The sequence below is a fragment of the Hyperoodon ampullatus genome, assembly GCF_949752795.1.
Source record: "Hyperoodon ampullatus genome assembly, chromosome: 4".
Lineage (NCBI taxonomy): Eukaryota > Metazoa > Chordata > Mammalia > Artiodactyla > Ziphiidae > Hyperoodon > Hyperoodon ampullatus.
In genome coordinates this window covers 9,890,275-9,910,146 of record NC_136917.1, presented here as the reverse complement: position 1 = coordinate 9,910,146, position 19,872 = coordinate 9,890,275, and positions in this window count along the sequence as shown.

The window sequence follows — 19,872 nt, the reverse complement described above, 5'->3', positions numbered from 1 at the left end:
AATCTAACTTTTCTGAAGATGAGTTTACATTAAATCCTAGAATTGACATTTGAGACACCTGTCCAAGACTGTACTTAATAAATGATTCAGTCCCTTTCTTTGACATTACTAGAATTCATCTCATCTCATGCAGTAAACAGCAAACATACCAAATAAATTCACCATGCATTTGCTTAGTTCTGGAAAACAAAGTTGCACAGAGATTCAATCCACCAATCTCATTATTTGGATGGAGTACTTTAGCTGATGATTGAGTTACCGGTGACATCAAGTACCCATTTACTGGCAGGTGTTAGAATTCACATTAATGACAGGGTTCGAGATGGGGAGCCCACAGAGCAGAAATTCTTGTATTCAGATGCCCATGTGCAACTTGGCCTGTCTTCCAGACCTGCCTTCACTACACCCATGTGGGATTCCATAGGATAGCTAGCACCTGCCTCTCAGGCCACTCACCCCTCACTTGAGAGAGTGGAAAGAGCTGTTCTGTCTTACACTGTGGGAGTTAGAAGTACGGAACTTGGAGAAGCAGTAGTGAAAAACAAGAACAAAAGCAAAAACAAAAAACAGTTACTGCTTATTCATTCTGAGAAGGCACTCGATATTACTGTCTTTTATTCATTTCTCTTTGATTTGTTGGGCTTACTCTCATGGTAAGCTTCTAAGATGAACACAACTCTCTTAAATGCAGATTAGGAATCAGACAAATTTGGGATTCATACTTGGGTAGAAGACCTGTGTCATCCTGTTTCTAGCAAGGCGACCTGGACCTCACTTTGCTCATTTATAAAAAGAAAGAGTTATATCCTTTTTTTTTTTTTTTTGCGGTATGCAAGCCTCTCACTGTTGTGGCCTCTCCCGTTGTGGAGCACAGGCTCCGGACGCGCAGGCTCAGCAGCCATGTCTCACGGGCCCAGCCGCTCCGCGGCATGTGGGATCTTCCCGGACCGGGGCACGAACCCGCGTCTCCTGCATCGGCAGGCGGACTCTCAACCACTGCGCCACCAGGGAAGCCCGAAAGAGTTATATCTTCTCTGAAGTCTGCTTTTAGAGACAATACTCTACTAGTTATTTATTTTTCCTGTCTCATATAGAACAGTACGCTATTACATTCACTTTCCAAATGACTCTCCATAGCCTAAAGAGACCTTTGCTATCTGGTCCCTACCTGCTCCTCAAGCGCATTTTTCACTTACTCCCTGTTCTCACTCCACTCCAGACAATCACAGTGGCCTTGCTACTGCCTTTCTCATGTTCTTGGCATGTATAGTTCCCTCTATCTAGTATGTTCTTCACCCAAATTTCCCTCAGAGATGCATTTCCTGACCAGCCAATCTATCTTAGTTTAGGCTTTCCCAAAGGCAGACTCCAAGACAGGGATTCAAGTACAAATGTTCATTTGGGAGGTAAAGGGAAACACGGCTATGAGAGTGAGCAAGTGAGACAGGCAAAGGACGGAACCAATAAAGAGTGTGTGATTTGGCCAGGCACCATTGTGGGGCAATGGTGCTCAGTCCTGCAGAAAAAACTCTGGAAAATATCCTAGAATGCCCAAAGCACATCCAAGTTATCCTTCATGAGGGCTGAGGATGGTTGTAGATCAATTCCTGAAAATTATTCCTTGATAGCTCTTCTGGGAGTGTTAATTCTCCTCCACTTCAGTTCTGCCCTGCTTCAGACCAGAGTAGCCTTCCTTTGACTTCACAAAAAGCCCCCAGACAAATACATGCGGGTACTACTAGTAGTTGGATAGTAGTTGGATAGTAATTGGCGGTTGGCCTGGTCCTACTGAAAGACCAATAGGTGTGTGCAAGATACTGACAACGTCTGCTCTGCTATCTAAAACTGCATCTTCCCCTCCACCAATCTCTCTGCTTACACAGTTTTCTTTTTCATCATATTTCTTACCACTTCCCAAGGTGATGTTATATATTCTTTATTTATTTTGATAGGGATTTTATTACAGAACTTGAAAGAATAAACCCCAAATCCAAGCTGCCTAGCTTTAAGACCCAGCCCATCCCTGTACTAATTATGTATGACTATTCCCCAATTTACTCCATAATAATAGAAACTTTCTCAACACGTTGTTCAAAGCTTGAAATCAGTGGTCAGGGAACAGTATCTGGCACATAGTTTGCACTTTACTAGTGTTAGCTATTATTGTAATAATTTGCATTTTGCCTGTCTACCCTCAAGAATGAAAGCTTCATGCAAGATCAAACATTTTTCATCCTGTTTACTGTTATTCCCCAGGGTTCAGCCAAGCAACATAATAATTGCTCAATACATATTTGCTAAATGAAACAGTGAATGAAACATACTCCTCCAGGAATTCAACTTTAAACACTAATTCTTACCCCACTCCCCCCAAAACTCACCTTCAAGTGGTTAATTTCAATTTTCTATTTGTTTTCTAAGACTCAGTTCCAAAGTCTCTTACTTTTCTAGGAATCCTGCTCTGATTTCCTCCTTTCCCTCCAAACTACTCACTAGTCTCTCCCTCATGGTTCATTCATCTTGCCTTTATCACACTCTACTGTAAATATTTGCTTACTTGTGATTTCCTTGACGCTGGAGAATGTATTACATATGAGGTTTCGTCCCTAAGCACCCAGCCAAATACCAGATGCTCAATAAATATTTGTGGAATGAATGAATAAATATGTCCAGTTAATGGTTTTAAGAGATGGCAGCTAATTCTTCAAATCCCGTCTAGGTCGCCCCCTGGTGTGTAAAGAGTAGACAATCTGGGATCTTTAAAAGTAAGATGCCAGTCTTACCTCAAGGAAATCTGAAGTAGCCATGAAAGGCCTAAACATTTTGTGTGCCATGGGTACTGCAGAGAACCACTGACTTCAGAATAGAGGGTCATCAAAAACTTCCTCTACTGCAATATGTTGTTAGAAAGAAACAAATATATATATATATATATATATATATATATATATATAAAAACATAAATATAACATATATATAAACAAACAAACAAACAAAAATATATATATATCTTTAAGAGGAGAATAAGAAACCACACTGCCCTTATTCATGGAGTCACTTATTTCACAGGGATAATAAAAATTTCTAAGTTACTGCACACTGATGGTATTCTTTGTTTTCCCCTAGGTTTACTTAGTGACTGACCAGCAGCCAGAACTGATATGATAAAAGATCCTGGAAAAGAAGCATTGTGGCCCTAAGTATTGCCCATTTTTCTGTTTAAAACATTTTTTGTTGTGTTGTTTCCAATTAACATATATAAGCAGCCAGAAATGACCTTGAATTGTTCATCTATATCCTGTCAAATTAAAGCCAAGCATCAGGATTCTATATGCTAGATATATGGTGCCCATATCTGGAGAAGCTGTTAGGTTAAATTAACAGATGAAAAGTCCCCAGGAAACTTGTGAAAACCCAGAGAATACATCACAGTAACCTGGCGTTGACAAAAAAAGACCTGGACAAATACTTCTGAAATTGCCTTGTATCCATAATTCAGTTGAAAATGATTCTTCTCTCAAAAATCAGAAAGTTTGGTTAGTTGTTAACTTGTTTCACACATGATTTTTTTTTAATTTATTATTTGAAAAGCAAGAATATTTGTATCAAAATTGAAAAAATAAAGCATGTGGTTCTGAAACAAGGATGCTCAAATGCTCTGATTTCATTCCCTTTAGGCAAACTGATAATCCCCAATTTATTAAGAAATATTTCTTTTAGCTAGTTTATTTCTAATTGGGCTCCTTTGTGTGTTTAGTTCCTAGAGGGTTAGAGAAATTGTCTGATCTCCTCACTGGCTATTCTTCATCTCTGGTTTCCCACACCAATCTTCCTTTTTCTTTCTTGTTGTAATACTTCTTCATTAGTTCATGTTCTCAGCCTCATTATACAGTCTTCTGGTATTGCTGTATATAATGCCAATCAACTCTGACACATTTTTGCTTTATTTTTTTCCATTATTATGCACTAAAAAAAAAAAGTAAAGATGTCTACATCTTACTGTCCGCTAGGTAATCAGTTCTTTTATTATTTTCTTCCTTCTTTTCTTCCTTTCCTCTTTCTTTTTTTCTTTCTTCCTTTCCTCTTTCTTTTTTTCTTTCTTCCTTCCTTCCTTCCCTTCTTTCTTTCTCTCTTCCTTCCTTTTTTCCCTTGCCTCCCTCCCTCCCTCCCCTCCTTCCTTCCTTCCTTCCTTTCTTTTTTTCAGGCTTTCTTTCATCTCTCATTAAAAGAGCATTGTCACATTTTCCAAAATCAATATTCCATTTAATTTCTTAGCTAGCACATCATGACAGATTAATTTGTCTTTCCACCTTTAGTTCCCTTTTAAGCCACAGCCATCTAAAACATTTCCTCAGTCTTTCCCAATGCCCATCACTTTGAATTATTATTGTTTCACCTCTGTTGTCAAAAGATTTAAAAACAAAGGGTCCTGTAGTAAAGGTGAGCTTATTAGTTTAGCTGCATGGCACAATACTAATGAGATAAATATTGCATATATCTTTAAATTTATGCTTGTGGTATAAAGGACTATTTGGTTCTAATTTTTGTTTCTATAAAATTAAATTATAACATGATGACAGAAACTTCAACAAAATTAGAATAAATATAAATGAGGTTTTTTTAAATATAAAGTTTGCCTGTCTATGGTTCACCAACTTATTTTTTTGATACATCTCACATAGTGGCTCTTACTATAATGAAACTCTCCTCAATGATTTTATTTATAAAACAATAACTACAGAGTTACATGAAATTTCATGGTTCAGTGACTGTCATCTAACCAACTCATATAAGATTGAATCATCCAGGGTTAAATAAAACACCTGCCTTCAAATATATATTACCTGAGGTTTCCCTGATTTCAATCACACAATCAGCTACCTGACTTCAGAGATGGGAGGACAGAAGAAGAATAAAAAGAATTTGAGGCAATGACTGTAACTACTTAACTGTGTCAGCAAAACATTATATATATTTTTACAGTTTAGAATGGGCCTTCCCAAACCAATAATATCTGAAATCACCAAGTCAATATTTCTCAATACCTGGTAAGGAAAAAAAAAAGTTGACCTTCATATTTGTTATAGAATTAAAAACTAAAAATTAAAACAAACCCCCCCTCAAAAAAAATTCCATGTAGAGATCCAAAGAAGATAGTTGTCAACAGAGATCTTTTAAAAGGTGTTTAAAATACAGTTCTCTTGAGATGCATATATGCTGCTTTGCTACATTTACTCTTTAATCAATCAGCTCAATACCTTATACATACAGACTCTGTAAATGTTTGTTAAATGAATATATCAATGACTGTTATCTGCCATTTAGTTGCATTCAGGGACAAGGCAGAGATGACATGTTCACCAGTAACAAATGTGTCCAATTTTAGTCTCAGCCTTTAGCCCTTTCTTCTATGATCTCCACTGTATTTCCATCCTTGTCTCCAGCCCATTGCCTTCATATTCCAATCACATCAGACTCTGGAAAAATCTCCAAGACATTGTTCACTAATCTGTGTATAGCCTCCTGCTGTCCCCTATGCCTATTCTTTAAATTTCAAAACCCTCTAAATCTTTAAGAGGGGATCTGTTTTCTCCTTCACTCCATGATTCCTAAACTGGAATTAATTGATCCTATGCACCTGGCTCATATTGCTTGATTTCCAAACTGCACTTAGACACAGTATATTACGTATAATAGATGATTATAAAATATTTTTAATACTGTAGGCAAAAGTCAGTTAAAGTTAAGGAGTAAATCTGCGAAGAAATATTATTAATGTATTCTTATGACTTAATGTAATTAATTATGGAAAGAAAATTATTCAAAACTGAAATAAGGGCTTCCCAGGTGGCACAGTGGTTGAGAGTCCGCCTGCCGATGCAGGGGACACGGGCTGTGCCCCGGTCTGGGAGGATCCCACATGCCGCGGAGCGGCTGGGCCCATGAGCTATGGCCGCTGAGCCTGCGCGTCCGGAGCCTGTGCTCCGCAACGGGAGAGGCCACGACAGTGAGAGGCCCGCGTACCGCAAAAAACAACAAAAAAAACACACTGAAATAAATGTTTAAATATTATGACATAGGATAATACTTATAAAATCTGTAATGCTTTAGTATTTACTTCTATTCTTTTACAAACATTATAGTTATTGCTACGTGATTCCCAACATATAAAATATTCACTAAGCCAACATACTTAAGAGTAGCTTATCTCTTCTTCTTTCCCAGAAAGTAAAAGGTAGAAAAAAAGAAGAAGAACATAACTAGGAGTTAGCCCATGTGCGGACTGATTGACCGAGAATGACATCAAGGAAATCAAATTCTGTAACCTCATGACCTCCAAAACCACGATGGAAAATCAGAACCAGCAATCCTGTTAGTGAGTCAACTCGCTTATCTTTAAATATCAAAGGGGAAATCTCCACACAGTAAATGACCCCAGGACACCAAGAACCTCCAAAACTGTTAAGCAGTTTATACCTAGAGGTTAATTTAATTTGCATTCAAAATTATCACTTTAAATAATGAAAATGTTATTCCAAATTTAAAAATAAGATGTAAGTGAATAGCCTACATAATAAAATTAAGATTCTGCTTGGTTATATATTTAATTTTATATTGGTTAAACCTATCTCCTTTATTCCTTACACAAGTAGTTGCTAAAACAACACATCTTTACTCTAAAAAGTTATACATCCTAAAAAGGATACTTTCAAAGTACATTCAAATTTAAGTTTGAAATTTCTACCTATCCTAAAAGCTACTATTAAAAAATAAAAAATTAGTGCAATTCATTGGCCTCAAAATATTACCACTTAACATACGCAGCATGGAAAAAGGAAAGAAATCTTACACACTTTTTCCATAAATAAGAGGATTAAATATTGCCCATAATGAGATTATATCCTAAAATTATATTATGACCTTTTTAAAAATTCCAGAGTAGCCCCTGAAAATACAATCCCACTACTGTGATAATTTATTTCATCCTGACAAAATTCTGAAAATGGTGCTACCAACTTGGCCGGGGCAACTCTTTTGTTTATAGTAATCCTAAACCTGCTCAGTACAGGTATCAACATACAACATCTAGTGAGATTTTTGCTGACCAGAAAATCCATCTTTGTGGTTACAGTGAGTTTATATATATACAGTCTGTCATCGTAAAGTTTAATTTTCAGACAGTGCCCTTCATTTCAAATTCTTGAGAGTAAAGATTCACTGTAACACCCAGGTACTGAAAACCAAGGTAGGGTCCTCTGGATATGAATCCCTGTTTCACATATTTATTAGCTGTTTGACCTTGAACAAATTACATACTCTGGATCCTTCCTTCCTCCATAACAATGCCTACTTTGCAGGATTGCCATGAGAAATAAAGAAACCATTTTTTCCCCAGGATAAGTATAGAATGTAATACATAGTATAGTATAGAACATCATTAAATATTGCTATATCTGATTTCATTGCACTAACTAAACAATACCCTTTCTTTCTTAGTTTCTATTTTCCTTTATTATTTTCCCCTTTTCTACTTTCTCCCACCTTTCCTCAATCTAAGCCCTTTCCCTAAGGTGTCAAATAATATTTTTCCCTTATTTGTTTTATTTATGATAGCTTGTTTTACATATAAAATTTGGAATATTAAAAGTCAATGAGTTGAAAATTTTATATTTCCTGAAAAAAAATGTGTAATCCTGAATTTCCCAGTGATACCAACCTTTTTTGTAGACTTGAAGTTTTACTGGATTTACTGTGCACAGAAATCACTGAAGTTCAGAATTCTAGGCTAGAGTATTTCTAGAAGCAACAGTAATCCTAGTACTGCTAAACTTTTTACAGGGGGGAGGGCAGAATTTGCAGTCTTTCCTCAGTACTCCTCTAGTCTTGGGTAGACCCCACTGCTTTCTTGAAATCTCCCCCTACTCCTCTTGTTTATTTATCTTTTCATTTACTCCTTCTATCAATAAATACTTTTGAAGAGTCTTTTAGGTGCCAAGTAGAGTGCTAAACAGATGAGAAGTAACAGGCAGAGCCTTTAAATCAGTTGTTGGAGCAAATAGTCTCATAAAGAGAAAACCAACTGTTCAATTTTCTTACAGAGTTGTTAAGGGCTATAATGAGCTAATTAAATTACTCTACAGGGACTGTTAGGTGACACCTAAGTTGTTAGGGTTTGTGAGGTTCAAGTGAGAATTCCCTAAAGAAGTGGTGCTTAAGGTGAGAGCTGTAGAAGTAGGAGGAAGCCAAGAAACCAGGGATATTTTTCTTCTACCATCTACTACCTTCCCTCTATGCACTGAGTATTCTGGTCTCGGCTGAGAGATCTTTTCTTTACCTGATGTTCAACCATCATCATGGTTGAATTGATGCAAAGGCCAAGCAACCTCCAAACTTCAATTTCACCCCCAAACTTCAATTTCACCATCCCCTCAACACTAATGACTTTTGCCTACTTCCTCTATCAAAACACATGGACATACCAATGAGAAACTTCCTGTTTCAGACAAAAACGTATTTCTCAGAATTTATCTTATTGAACTCTCTGGATATTTAACTATATTTCATTTACCTTTTCTGTCAAAAAAATTATTTTGAATTATTCTTATACCATTCTGTTTTCTCCTTCTCAGAATCTTTTTTCGCCCCTTTTGGTCTCTTATTTCTCAACCTAGCCTTTAAATGTTGCTAATCTTCAGAAATCTACTTTTTTTTTTTCTTTCTTACCCTACACACTATCCAGGGAATAGCTTAAGTACATAATGATCCACATGCTAATGATTCCCAAATATCTATTTCTAGCTGAGATTTCTCCTTGAATTGTGGATTAGGCTGCTTGAGTGTTTTTCTTAACATATCACTTGTGTCTCAAGTGAAATTTGTCCAAGCTTATAATCTTCCTCCCTACTCAAACTTTATCAGTTTGTTTTACATATTCAATTGTTCCCTATCATTGAGTAGTATCACTATTGACATTGTGTTTCAATTCAGAACACTAGATAATAATTCTCACTCTTCCTTTTACTCCACCACCTACATAGAATTAATTGTCATTTCACCTTAGATCTCACCTGTTCAATATACCTAGAGGCCAGCTACTCACCAAACCCATTACAATTCTCATAGTTTGAGTGACCAACACTTTTTGTTAGTATTACATCATTCTATTTGTGGTAAATTGATTTTTTTAAGATAGATTTTATTCATTAAAAATTTTTTTTTAAATTTTTGGCTGCATTGGGTCTTCATTGCTGTGCACGGGTTTTCTCTACTTGCAGCGAGCAGGGGCTATTCTTCATTGTGGTGTGCGGGCTTCTCATTGCGGTGGCTTCTCTTGTTGTGGAGCATGGGCTCTAGGTGTGTGGGCTTCAGTAGTTGTGGCACGTGGGCTCAGTAGTTGTGTTTCACAGGCTCTACAGCGCAGGCTCAGTAGTTGTGGCGCAAGGGCTTAGTTGCTCCGCGGCATGTGGGATCTTCCCGGACCAGGGCTCGAATCTGTGTCCCCTGCATTGACAGGTGGATTCTTAACCACTGTGCCACCAGAGAAGCCCAATAAATTTTTCCGATTTTTATTCCCATTTATTATTTGCCTTTCTTGTAAGATAATTATAGTTCCCATGATACTAACCTCAGCCTTGGCCATTTGGCTAGCTTTAGTTAATGAAGTGAGAATGCATACCTGTGGTTTCAGATTAGAAACTAGCCATCAGGTGACTCAGTCATTGTTTCACCTTTTTATTGTAAGGTAAATACAGGTACTGAAAACACATAAAGCAAAAATATGTGAATAAGGCAAAACCCCTAGCAGCCACACCCAGACCAAGAAATAGAACTAGATCAGACACCTCAAAAACCCCACCACAATCATAGCCCCCCTTCTCACTTCCTCCAAAAGTAACCACCACACTGAATTTTATATTTTGTATTTTAAGTATACAATTCTTTATGTTTCTTTATGGCTTTGTCATCCAAATTTCCATCTCAAGATATTCTAACTTAATTTTGCATGACTTTTTAACTTGCTATGTGCTTTAATTATCTTTTAACCTACAGGTTCCCACTCAATCCATTTCTTTGCCTCACAATTTTTTTTTGTTGTTGTTGTTGTTGAAGGACCTACACCAATTGGCATCTAGAGTTTCTGGCTATAAATCTTGTTTATTATATATTTGATATGTTTCTTTGTCCTTCAAATTGGTAACTGGAGCCAGGGGCTTGATCAGACTCAGGCTGGTTCACTCTGGTACAACTGTGGATGATATGCTCTTCCATCAAGAGGCATCTCTCTCATTCATATTCTCTCTCTCTCTCTCTCTCTCTACTTTCTGTCTCTCTTAGCAAAGTTAGCAGCCTTTGATTCTCAATGGCTCATTGAGGTGAAAAAAAGGGATGTTTTAATTCTCTCTTATTTTTAGTTTTTTTTGCGGTATGCGGGCCTCTCACTGTTGTGGCCTCTCCCATTGAGGAGCACAGGCTCCGGACATGCAGGCTCAGTGGCCATGGCTCACGGGCCTAGCCACTCCACGGCATGTGGGATCTTCCCAGACTGGGGCACGAACCCGTGTCCCCTGCATCTCAACCACTGCACCACCAGGGAAGCCCTCTCATTTTGTTTTTATATATTAGCTGAAATAATTTTACCAGGAGATACTTCCCTTTTTATACTATTTGATTCATATTGGTGTCATTCATATAGGAAAAATAAGATAAGTAAAATTTTAATTTGTGCCTTTTATTTATTCAGTTTTCAAAATAATCAGCTGGTTCCCTGCCATCCTCTGAAGATGACCAATTCAAGAGCTCTTTTTATATATTATAAACCCACAGATTTAAACATATTCAATGGATTTATATCAGTTGCAATTTTTATCCATATTGGAGCTTAGTTTGTCCTATCTCTGGCCAGTGGGAACCTCTTAACATTGGCTCCTGAATTTTTTGACATGAACTTAGCAATTTTTGGTAGATTTGTTGCTATCTGGCATGAAAGATATTTCAGGCCCATCTTTTACGTTTCCTGCCCAAGACCTGGAATAAGCCATTTCTCTAAAGATACCTGGTTCCTTCTAATGGAAAATAGTATTTTAAGATAAGAATCTTGGTACTAGGAATGCTTACTGTTACTAGACGAATCATTGTTTTTAGACCTTCTCAGTGGACAAAGCCAAAATATCTTGAGAGTTCATGCTTATATTTCCAGTTTAAATTCAGGAATACAGTGTTAATTTACCACTTCTATATCAGTATTTCCTTTCTTCTACACTGAGAATTCAGGTTCTCAAGAATATAGGATCTGATAGAACTAGAACAGATCATAATTACTTATTTGCTTTATTATACATATCACATACAACAATCTCAGAATTGCAATACTACCACCATGAAATAGTCTATTTAAAAAGAACTGAAAACATATTTTTGCATGTGCTATTCCTATTATAGCCTATTTTTTGTGATTGTAGTATTTTCACATTGTCAGATTATAAAGCCATTATATATTATAGTCTTACCCTTTTAATCTTCATTTAATCTTAAATGACTAAATTTAATCTTAAAATTATATATTTAATGCTCTCTATCAGTCTTTAGGTTAATGTTTCTTCAGTCATTATGACTGTCTGAAGTTGTTTATTTGTTTTTAGAGTTGCAGTGGGCTTTTACTGAGATAAATTAATAAAAACCAAAATTTTACCAGTCATCTTTCCTGAATTTTATAAACTCAGCAGAGACTCTGGTCAATATATGTGTGTAATCTAACAATATTACACATTCCAACAAAAATAGAGCCCTACTGGAACATTTGTCAATTAACAGAAAGCCAATTTTCCCTCTCCCCAAATATTTTCAAAATTTTTAGTCCCCACTGTTCACGTCTCAGTAGAACTGCTCCCTTGTGGATAGGGACATTGGAATTCTCTCCCATTTTTACTGAACATTTTAAATTTCAAATTTCAGTTTTGTTTCAAAATGGGGAACAGTGACTTCATTTTTTCCAGGTACCCTTCCTCCATAATGTGGTATATACACACCACATTTTCTTTATCCATTCACCTGTTGATGGACACTTAGGTTGTTTCCATGTCTTGACTATTGTAAATATTGCTGGAATGAACATGAGAGTGCAGATATATCTTTGAGATAGTGATTTCATTGCCTTCAGATATATACTCAGACGTGAGATGCTGGATTGTATGGCAGTTCTACTGTTTACTTTTTGAGGAACTTCCACACTATTTTCCTTACTGGCTATGTTAATTTACATTTCCATCAACAGTGCACAAGGGTTCCGTTTTCTCCAAATCCTTGCCAGCACTTGTTTTCTTGTGTTTTTTGTTTGTTTGGTTGGTTGGTTGGTTGGTTTTGCGGTACACGGGCCTCTCACTGTTGTGGCCTCCCCCACTGCAGAGCACAGGCTCCGGACGCACAGACTCAGCAGCCATGGCCCACGGGCCCAGCCGCTCTGCAGTATGTGGGATGCTCCCGGACCGGGGCACGAACCCGTGTCCCCTGCATCGGCAGGCGGACTCTCAACCACTGTGTTTTTGACGACAGCCATTCTAACAGCTGTGAGGCGATATCTCACTGTGGTTTTGATTTGCATTTCCCCTATGATTAGTACCTTTTAATGTACCTGTCGGCCATTTGAAGATTTTCTTTGGAAGAATGTTTATTCAGGTCCTTTGCCCATTTTTTAATTGGATTGAGTTGTATGAGTTCCTCATGTATTTTTAGACATAAAGTCCTTAACAGACTTGTGGTTTCCAAATATTTTCTCTCATTCCATAGGTTACCTTCTCATTTTTTCACTATTTATTTTGCTGAGCAGAAACTTTTTGGTTTGATGTAGCTCTACTTTATTTTTGCTTTTGTTGCTTGTGTTTTGGCATCAAATCCATAAAATCATTGTCAAGACCAATGTCAAAGAATTTTTCCCCTAAGTTTTCTTCTTTAGTATGATGTTAAATGTGGCTTGCTAATTTTTTTGTGTTGAGAAATTTGCATCTATATCCATCAGGGATATTGGCCTATAGTTTTCTTATCTTGTAGTGTGCTTTTCTAGCTTTGGTATCAAGGTAATGCTGGCCTCATAAAATAAGTCTGGAAGCGTTCCTTCTTGTTCAATTTTTTGAAAGAGGCTGAGAAGGATTGGTGTTAATTCTTCTTTGTTCTTAAAAAGATATATATTCTTATTAATAACAGTATGAATCATGGTCAGCCACCATCAGAAGAAATCTATCTTGACCAATTTATCTATCTCTGTTAAAGGCTATTATTGACAATAAATAACATTTGTAGATATTGCTGTTGTTTATAAATATCTGCCTGTTAGTGTCTAGACTTTTCTTTTGACTACCCCAATGCCTTTCAATCTCACCAATATGAATTTGAAAATCTGCTGAAATGTTACTTTATAAAATATTATCACTAGTACAGTTCTATTTAGTGTAGATAAAACAAACACTACATAGAAATGGTGATCATTTTAAAAAATATGTAGAAAAAAGAATAGGAGATTTTAAAGTATTCCTATGTTAACATTCTGTTTTGCACCAAATACTCTGCTTATCCCTAATGATATAAAAGTGATTAAATTATGAATTATGATCTATCACTAAAAGCATTTACAGCCTCATATTTTTTCTTCCTTTTTTTTTAACCTAGGCTTGTGCTAATTTTATATAATGCCAATAATCTGATTCAAATTTCACAGATTTCTCACAATAGTTAAATTGTTATGCAATGGCTTTAAATTTTTAATTTCTTTTTGTTCCTATATTGCTGCTTGTATATTACTGCAGGATTTGTTCACAAAAAAGTATGTTAATGAGAAATCTGTTTTGTAAACACTGTAATTTTAGATTAATTCCTCATTTTTTAAACCTCCCCATATCCCAAGTATAGAATAATGTAATAACTTTATTATCCATAGAATGCCAATCACTTGGAAAACTGCTTTCTTTTTTGTGTGAGATACAAAATTTTTCATGTGGACTTTCTCACCATAGTTGACACAGTAGAAACCTTCTTTAAAAAATCAAATGAGAAAGCAAAATTCAGAATAAGAGAAAATGCAAGCAAACGTTTGATGTCTTTATAGTTTAGCTTTTTAGTCAGGGATTTTGTGTTTTACCTATAGCAGAATATGTTTGGTAATCAATGCTATTAATAATGAACAGGGGCTTCCCTGGTGGCGCAGTGGTTGAGAGTCCGCCTGCCGATGCGGGGGACGCGGGTTCGTGCCCCGGTCTGGGAGGATCCCACGTGCCGCGGAGCGGCTGGGCCCGTGAGCCATGGCTGCTGAGCCTGGGCGTCCGGAGCCTGTGCTCTGTAACGGGGGTGGCCACAGCAGTGAGAGGCCCGCGTACCACCAAAAAAAAAAAAAAAAAAAAAAAAAAATAATGAACAGATTGCTAGACCATGTCTTTTTGATGCTTCCATACTGGGGAAAGAAAGCTAATGTAGAACTCAGGAGAATAGAACATGTACAAATGATAAATGAATGACACTGGTGTTCTATATAATAGTAATCAGTTGGAGCAATCTCCTATATAACTTTTGTGGTTCTAATATGGTTAGGAAAAACATGCTGGAAATTTTTTAAGTAGACCTTAAATGATAACCAAGGTTCTGTTTATTTTTACTTCTATTGATTTATTTTTAAAAAATTTATTCAAATTATTTAAACTAAAAACAACAAAAAACAAAAACAAAACAAAACAAGAAACAGTTCACCAGTGAAACCATCTGGTTCTGGATTTTGTTGGGAGGTTTTTAATGACTGATTCAATCTCTTTACTTGTTATTGGTCTGTTGTTATTTTCGATTTCTTCATAATTCAGTCTTGGTAGTTTGTATGTTTCTAGGAATTTATTAATTTCTTCTAAGTTATCCAGTTTGTTGGACAAGACCTCAGCCTGTGCTCTTCAATCAGGTGGGGAAGCAAACTGTGTTCCGAAGTTGACGGCTGGGATTTGAGATCAGGTAGGCCACTAACTGTGCTTGGCTGTTCAGCAAAGTCTGTAGTGGGGCTTTTTGGTTGGGAGGATCTGTATCTCAGAGTTCCATGAGGCTAGGACTGTGCTCCAGGGTAGGGCAGGGTTGATGTCCTAGCTCCCTAGCTGGGTGGGACTGCAGGCTGAGTTCTGAGGCTGTCCAAGGTCACTGTTCAGGCTCCCTGGTTATGTCAGGCTAGAGGCTATACTCAGTAATTGGGCAGGATTGTTGGCTTGGCTTCCTGCCTAAGATTGTCTATAGGATGGAATCAGCAGCTGCCTGGCTTCTCTGGCCTGGAGGGTCTACAAGCTATAATCCAGAGTTGGGCACAACATCAATTTTTTTCTTTTCCCTGCCAGGGTGGGATCATAGAACAGGCTCCATGGCCAGCATAGCTTGTACTCAACAGAGCTCCTTGGCCAGATAAGGCTTACGGATTTAGTTCTGCAGATGGGCAGAGCCCGTGGCTGAGATCTCTGCTCAGTTGCAGCTGCAAGGAGAAATACGGTTAGCCAAGATATGAGTGTTGGTTGCTGTAAGCTCCCCACTCAACATCTCTGTTTCTACCTGATCTCCAGTGGTCAAGTCCTGCAGATTCCCCTAGTGAACTGTGTGGGACAAGACACAGGTGGACCTCCCAGGAAGGGCCTTCTGAGGGAGCTGGATATCCACCTTGTGCTTTCCTTTTCACACTGGAGAAATCATAGGTCCAAAGGGGCACTCTTGGTGCAGTGCTGCCCCTGCCCTGGGCGAGGGGCAATGCAGTCAGAATGTAGTTGCTCCTCTTAGCTTTCTGATGTTGATTCTTCTCGTCTCTGTGGTCCAGAGGGGCGCTTAAGCCTCACCTCTGGAATTTGGGATTTTCACAGTGATGTCTTCTCCATAAATGTTGCTAGTTTGTCTTCTTATGAGGGAGACCGAAGTCAGGAATGACCTATGTCATCACTTTGATGACATCACCTGAGCAAGAGCATCTTAATATGTATATTATTGTAGTATCCATTTGATATCATGTTTCTTTGCCCCGTATTTTTTCCTATTGGCCACTGCCCTTGCCTACGTGATTATGGTAGGGATGACAATTGTATGGACCTTGCTACCAATCAAATGTCTTTCAATCAGCCAATTAGGTATCAACCTAGGCACAGTGATTTGTTCATATGTGTTACTGAGGACTAAATTGTGTTCCCCCCAAATTCATTTATTGAAGGCTTAACTCCCAATGTGACTGTATTTGGAATAGGGCCTTTAAGAAGGTAATGCAAGTTAAATGAGGTCATAAGGGTAGGGCCCTAATCTGAGAGCACTGGTGTCCTTATAAGAAGAGGAGGAGATACCAGAGCTTTCTAGCTCTCTCTCTGCTCACACAAAGGGCCAAACCAATACAAGCACAGAGTGAAAAGGTGGCCATGTGTAAACCAGGAAGAAAGGTCTCATCAAAAACTAACACTACTGATGCCTTGATTTGGGGATTCAAGTCCCCAGAGCTGTAAGAAAAATAAATTCTATTGTTTAAGCCACCTCATCTAGGTATTCTGTTATCAAAGCCAAACAGACAGATACACACGGACATGTCTACTGCACTCCAGGTAGACCGTATTACAGTGCGTGGATATCGAGGGAGACATGGCAGTTCTCTTTTTCTGGGATCACTAGCTCTAAGGACAAAATCTTGGAGCTTCTAGAAGCCTCTATACCTGATACAGTGTTATAAAAAGCCTGCTAATACATACATCAAAATTGAGTGATGGCAACACAGAGACTGGGGAGGAGAGAGGGAATAGAGACAGAGAGACAGGGACAGAGACAAAGAGTTGATTCGCTGTTTGAAATTCTGGATCCAATAATGTCAGAAGCCAGTGATACCACGGATTTCTTAGTGATGTGAAATAATAAATCCCCTTTCCTTTTTCCTTTCCTTTCCTTTCTCCTTTCCTTTCTCCTTTCCTTTCCTTTCCTTTCCATCCTTCTTGCTTTGTTTTGTTTCATTAAGCTGATTTTAGTTGAATTCCTGTCTCTTACAATCAAAAGAGTGACGTGTATATAGCGATTCTGTTTCAGCCTGGTCTCCCTCATATACTCTCAATAAGAACAGGGAGTGAGGGCAGAAAATGAGTTGAATTAGCTCACAAGTACAAAAGCAGTAGATATTTAGGAAAGATGGGGTGAGTGGGTTTCTCAACACATACTTACATAATGTTTGGAATTACTGAAGTAAATTAGGAGATTGGTGAGAAATAAAAGCAAGAATTCTACTAGAATCAGACTTTGGGTCTAGAAAATAAACTTGTTTGTAGTTCTCCAAATCTGGAAAATGCACACCAGAATTTAAATTTTAAGCCCACTTCTTTGGTCACTGTTATCATTAAAGAGCAAAAGCTCCTTTGTCAGCATTTTTATACAAGTAATAACCCTCCAACAATTATACTCACCCTTCATTAAGGCTACTAAATAACTGCTTCATTTGCATATTTATACAATGTCCACCTCATTATGGATATTTAATGCACCCTTATTAATAGCTTTGTTATTAACAAAGAGGAAAAAAATCATGATTTACAAATGGTAAAACAGACTTACAAAGACCTGTAGTAATTTCCTTTTAATTCTCTAAGCCACAGCACGCATTTCTGAAGCAATCAATATGGTTTTTAAACCTCTACAATAAACAAGCAATCATAAAATTCACAGGCAAATTGCTACTACTAGCTAACACTTAATGTGTGCTCACTACATGCCCCTCATGGTTTAAGAGCTTTAGATATTTTAACTCATTCAATTCTCACAACACCCCTGATTCAGTATTATCTTTATTTACAGATAAAGAGACTGAATTACAGGATTCCAGGATCCTGCACAATATCATACAATTGACTAGAATTTGATTCACAGCAGCCTGAAAATAAATCATTTTATCCATTATGCAAAAAGGCCTCCAAAAGATCATGTAGTGTATTCCCTTTATTTCAGAGTTGAAGAAATGAAGGCCAGGTGGGAATAAATGACTAACCAAGTTTTCGTGTCCAGGTAATGATGGAACCATGACAGAAACTCCCAGTCCCCAGAATCCTAATTCTGAACTCTTCTACTATGTCTATGATAAAGTTCCCCAAACCAAAACATGTGGTGATTTGAATCACCTAGGGATCTAAAATTTCTTACAATTTTAAAGCAGCTTTGTAATATTCATCTTGGTGAGACTGAACTACATTTTTCAAAATTCCTTTCTTGTGTGTTTCTGATTAAGGTGGGCTACAAGGAGATTCTTCTATGAGACTTTGAGAAGGGAAGTAAGAAGGCAAGTGTTTTGTAGTTCACATACATTGTCACTGATCGGTTTGCTAACCTCATTACTGTGAATCTATAACTGGGTCTGCAACTGCACTACACTTCCTTGGATCCTCCTTCAGCTTCTCTGACTCCTAGTCCAGGTGTGTGTGTTTAGTTATGCCAAAAAAACACTGGTTTCTGTACAGTTCCCATGCCAAAAATTTCAGAAGCATTAAGAACTGTCACAGTTTTTTATCTTGTTCTCATGAGGTTCTAGCTTAATCTTTTTACTTTATCTTCCATTGGCAATTGTCTTCCCAGCCACTCCTGTCATTATACAATACGTTCATGAATAGAGTGGCCATTGCAATGTGGATGGAAGTTTTTCACAGGGTCAGCAACCTGGGTTTCCACACTAACCCAGGACAATCTTGCTATAGCCACTTCTGGATGCCCCTTTTGCCAACAGCAGAAACCAACACTGTACCCCCATTATGGCACCATTTCCTGAAAAAATCAGTCAGCTGGCTGGTGCCAGGTTGATTATATTGGACCTCTTCCAACATGGTAGGCACAGTACTTTGTTCTTATTGGAACAGACAATATCCTGGATATAGATCTGCCCTCTCTGCTTGCAGTGCATCTCCCAAAGTATTGTCCATAGATTTACTGGATATCTTATCCATACTAGTCTTATCATGTTCTCTATATGCTGAAGGGCTTGCAGGGCTGCTGCACAATCCTCCAGCATAAAGTATATGCATGATCTGGTATATGATGCTGTTGTCTGCTAACCAGGAATCAAAGGATACAAATAAGAGTAGCTCCTCACAATATTACTCCTAGTATTCCATGACCAGAATGTTTACTTTCTGTCTATATAACTTTAGGTTCTGCTGGTCTAGAGCTCTTAGTTCCAAAGGAAGAATGCTTCCACATAAACAAAGTTCCCCAAACCAAAAATATATGGAGATTTCAATCTCAAGGGAATTAAAAATTCTCACAATTTTAAAGTAGCTTGATTACTTATTTATTGGCTAGTTTGAACTACGTTTTCCAGAAATCCCTTTCGTCTATGTTTCTGGTTAGAGTGGACCACAAGGAAGTTCTTCTATGAGATTTAGAGAAAGGAAGTGAAACATCAACCTTTTTGTATCTCACAAATGTTGCTGAACCGCAGACTAACTTCAGGAAACACAAAATGATTCCATTAAACTATAAATTGAGGCTGCTACCTGGCCACTTTGGGATTACTGAAGTAATCTAAATCAACAGCCAAAAAAGATAGTTACTGGACTAACTGGGATTACTGATCTTGACCATCAAGGAGAAGCTGGGTTGCTACTGCACAATGAGGTAAGAGGAACACGTCTGTAATGCAGAAGATCCTCCAAGTGTTCCTTAGTACTCCTATGTTCTGTGATTAAAGTTGACGGAAAACTAAAACGACTCAAGTCGGGCAGGACTACTCAGGACCCAGAACCTTCAGGAAGAAAGACTGTCATGGGCAAGAAACTAATACCAGCTGAGATGCTAACTGAGGAAAAGGGGGTAGGAAATGAGTAGAAGAAATAGCTATAAATACCAGCTATGACCATACGGCCAGTTGTA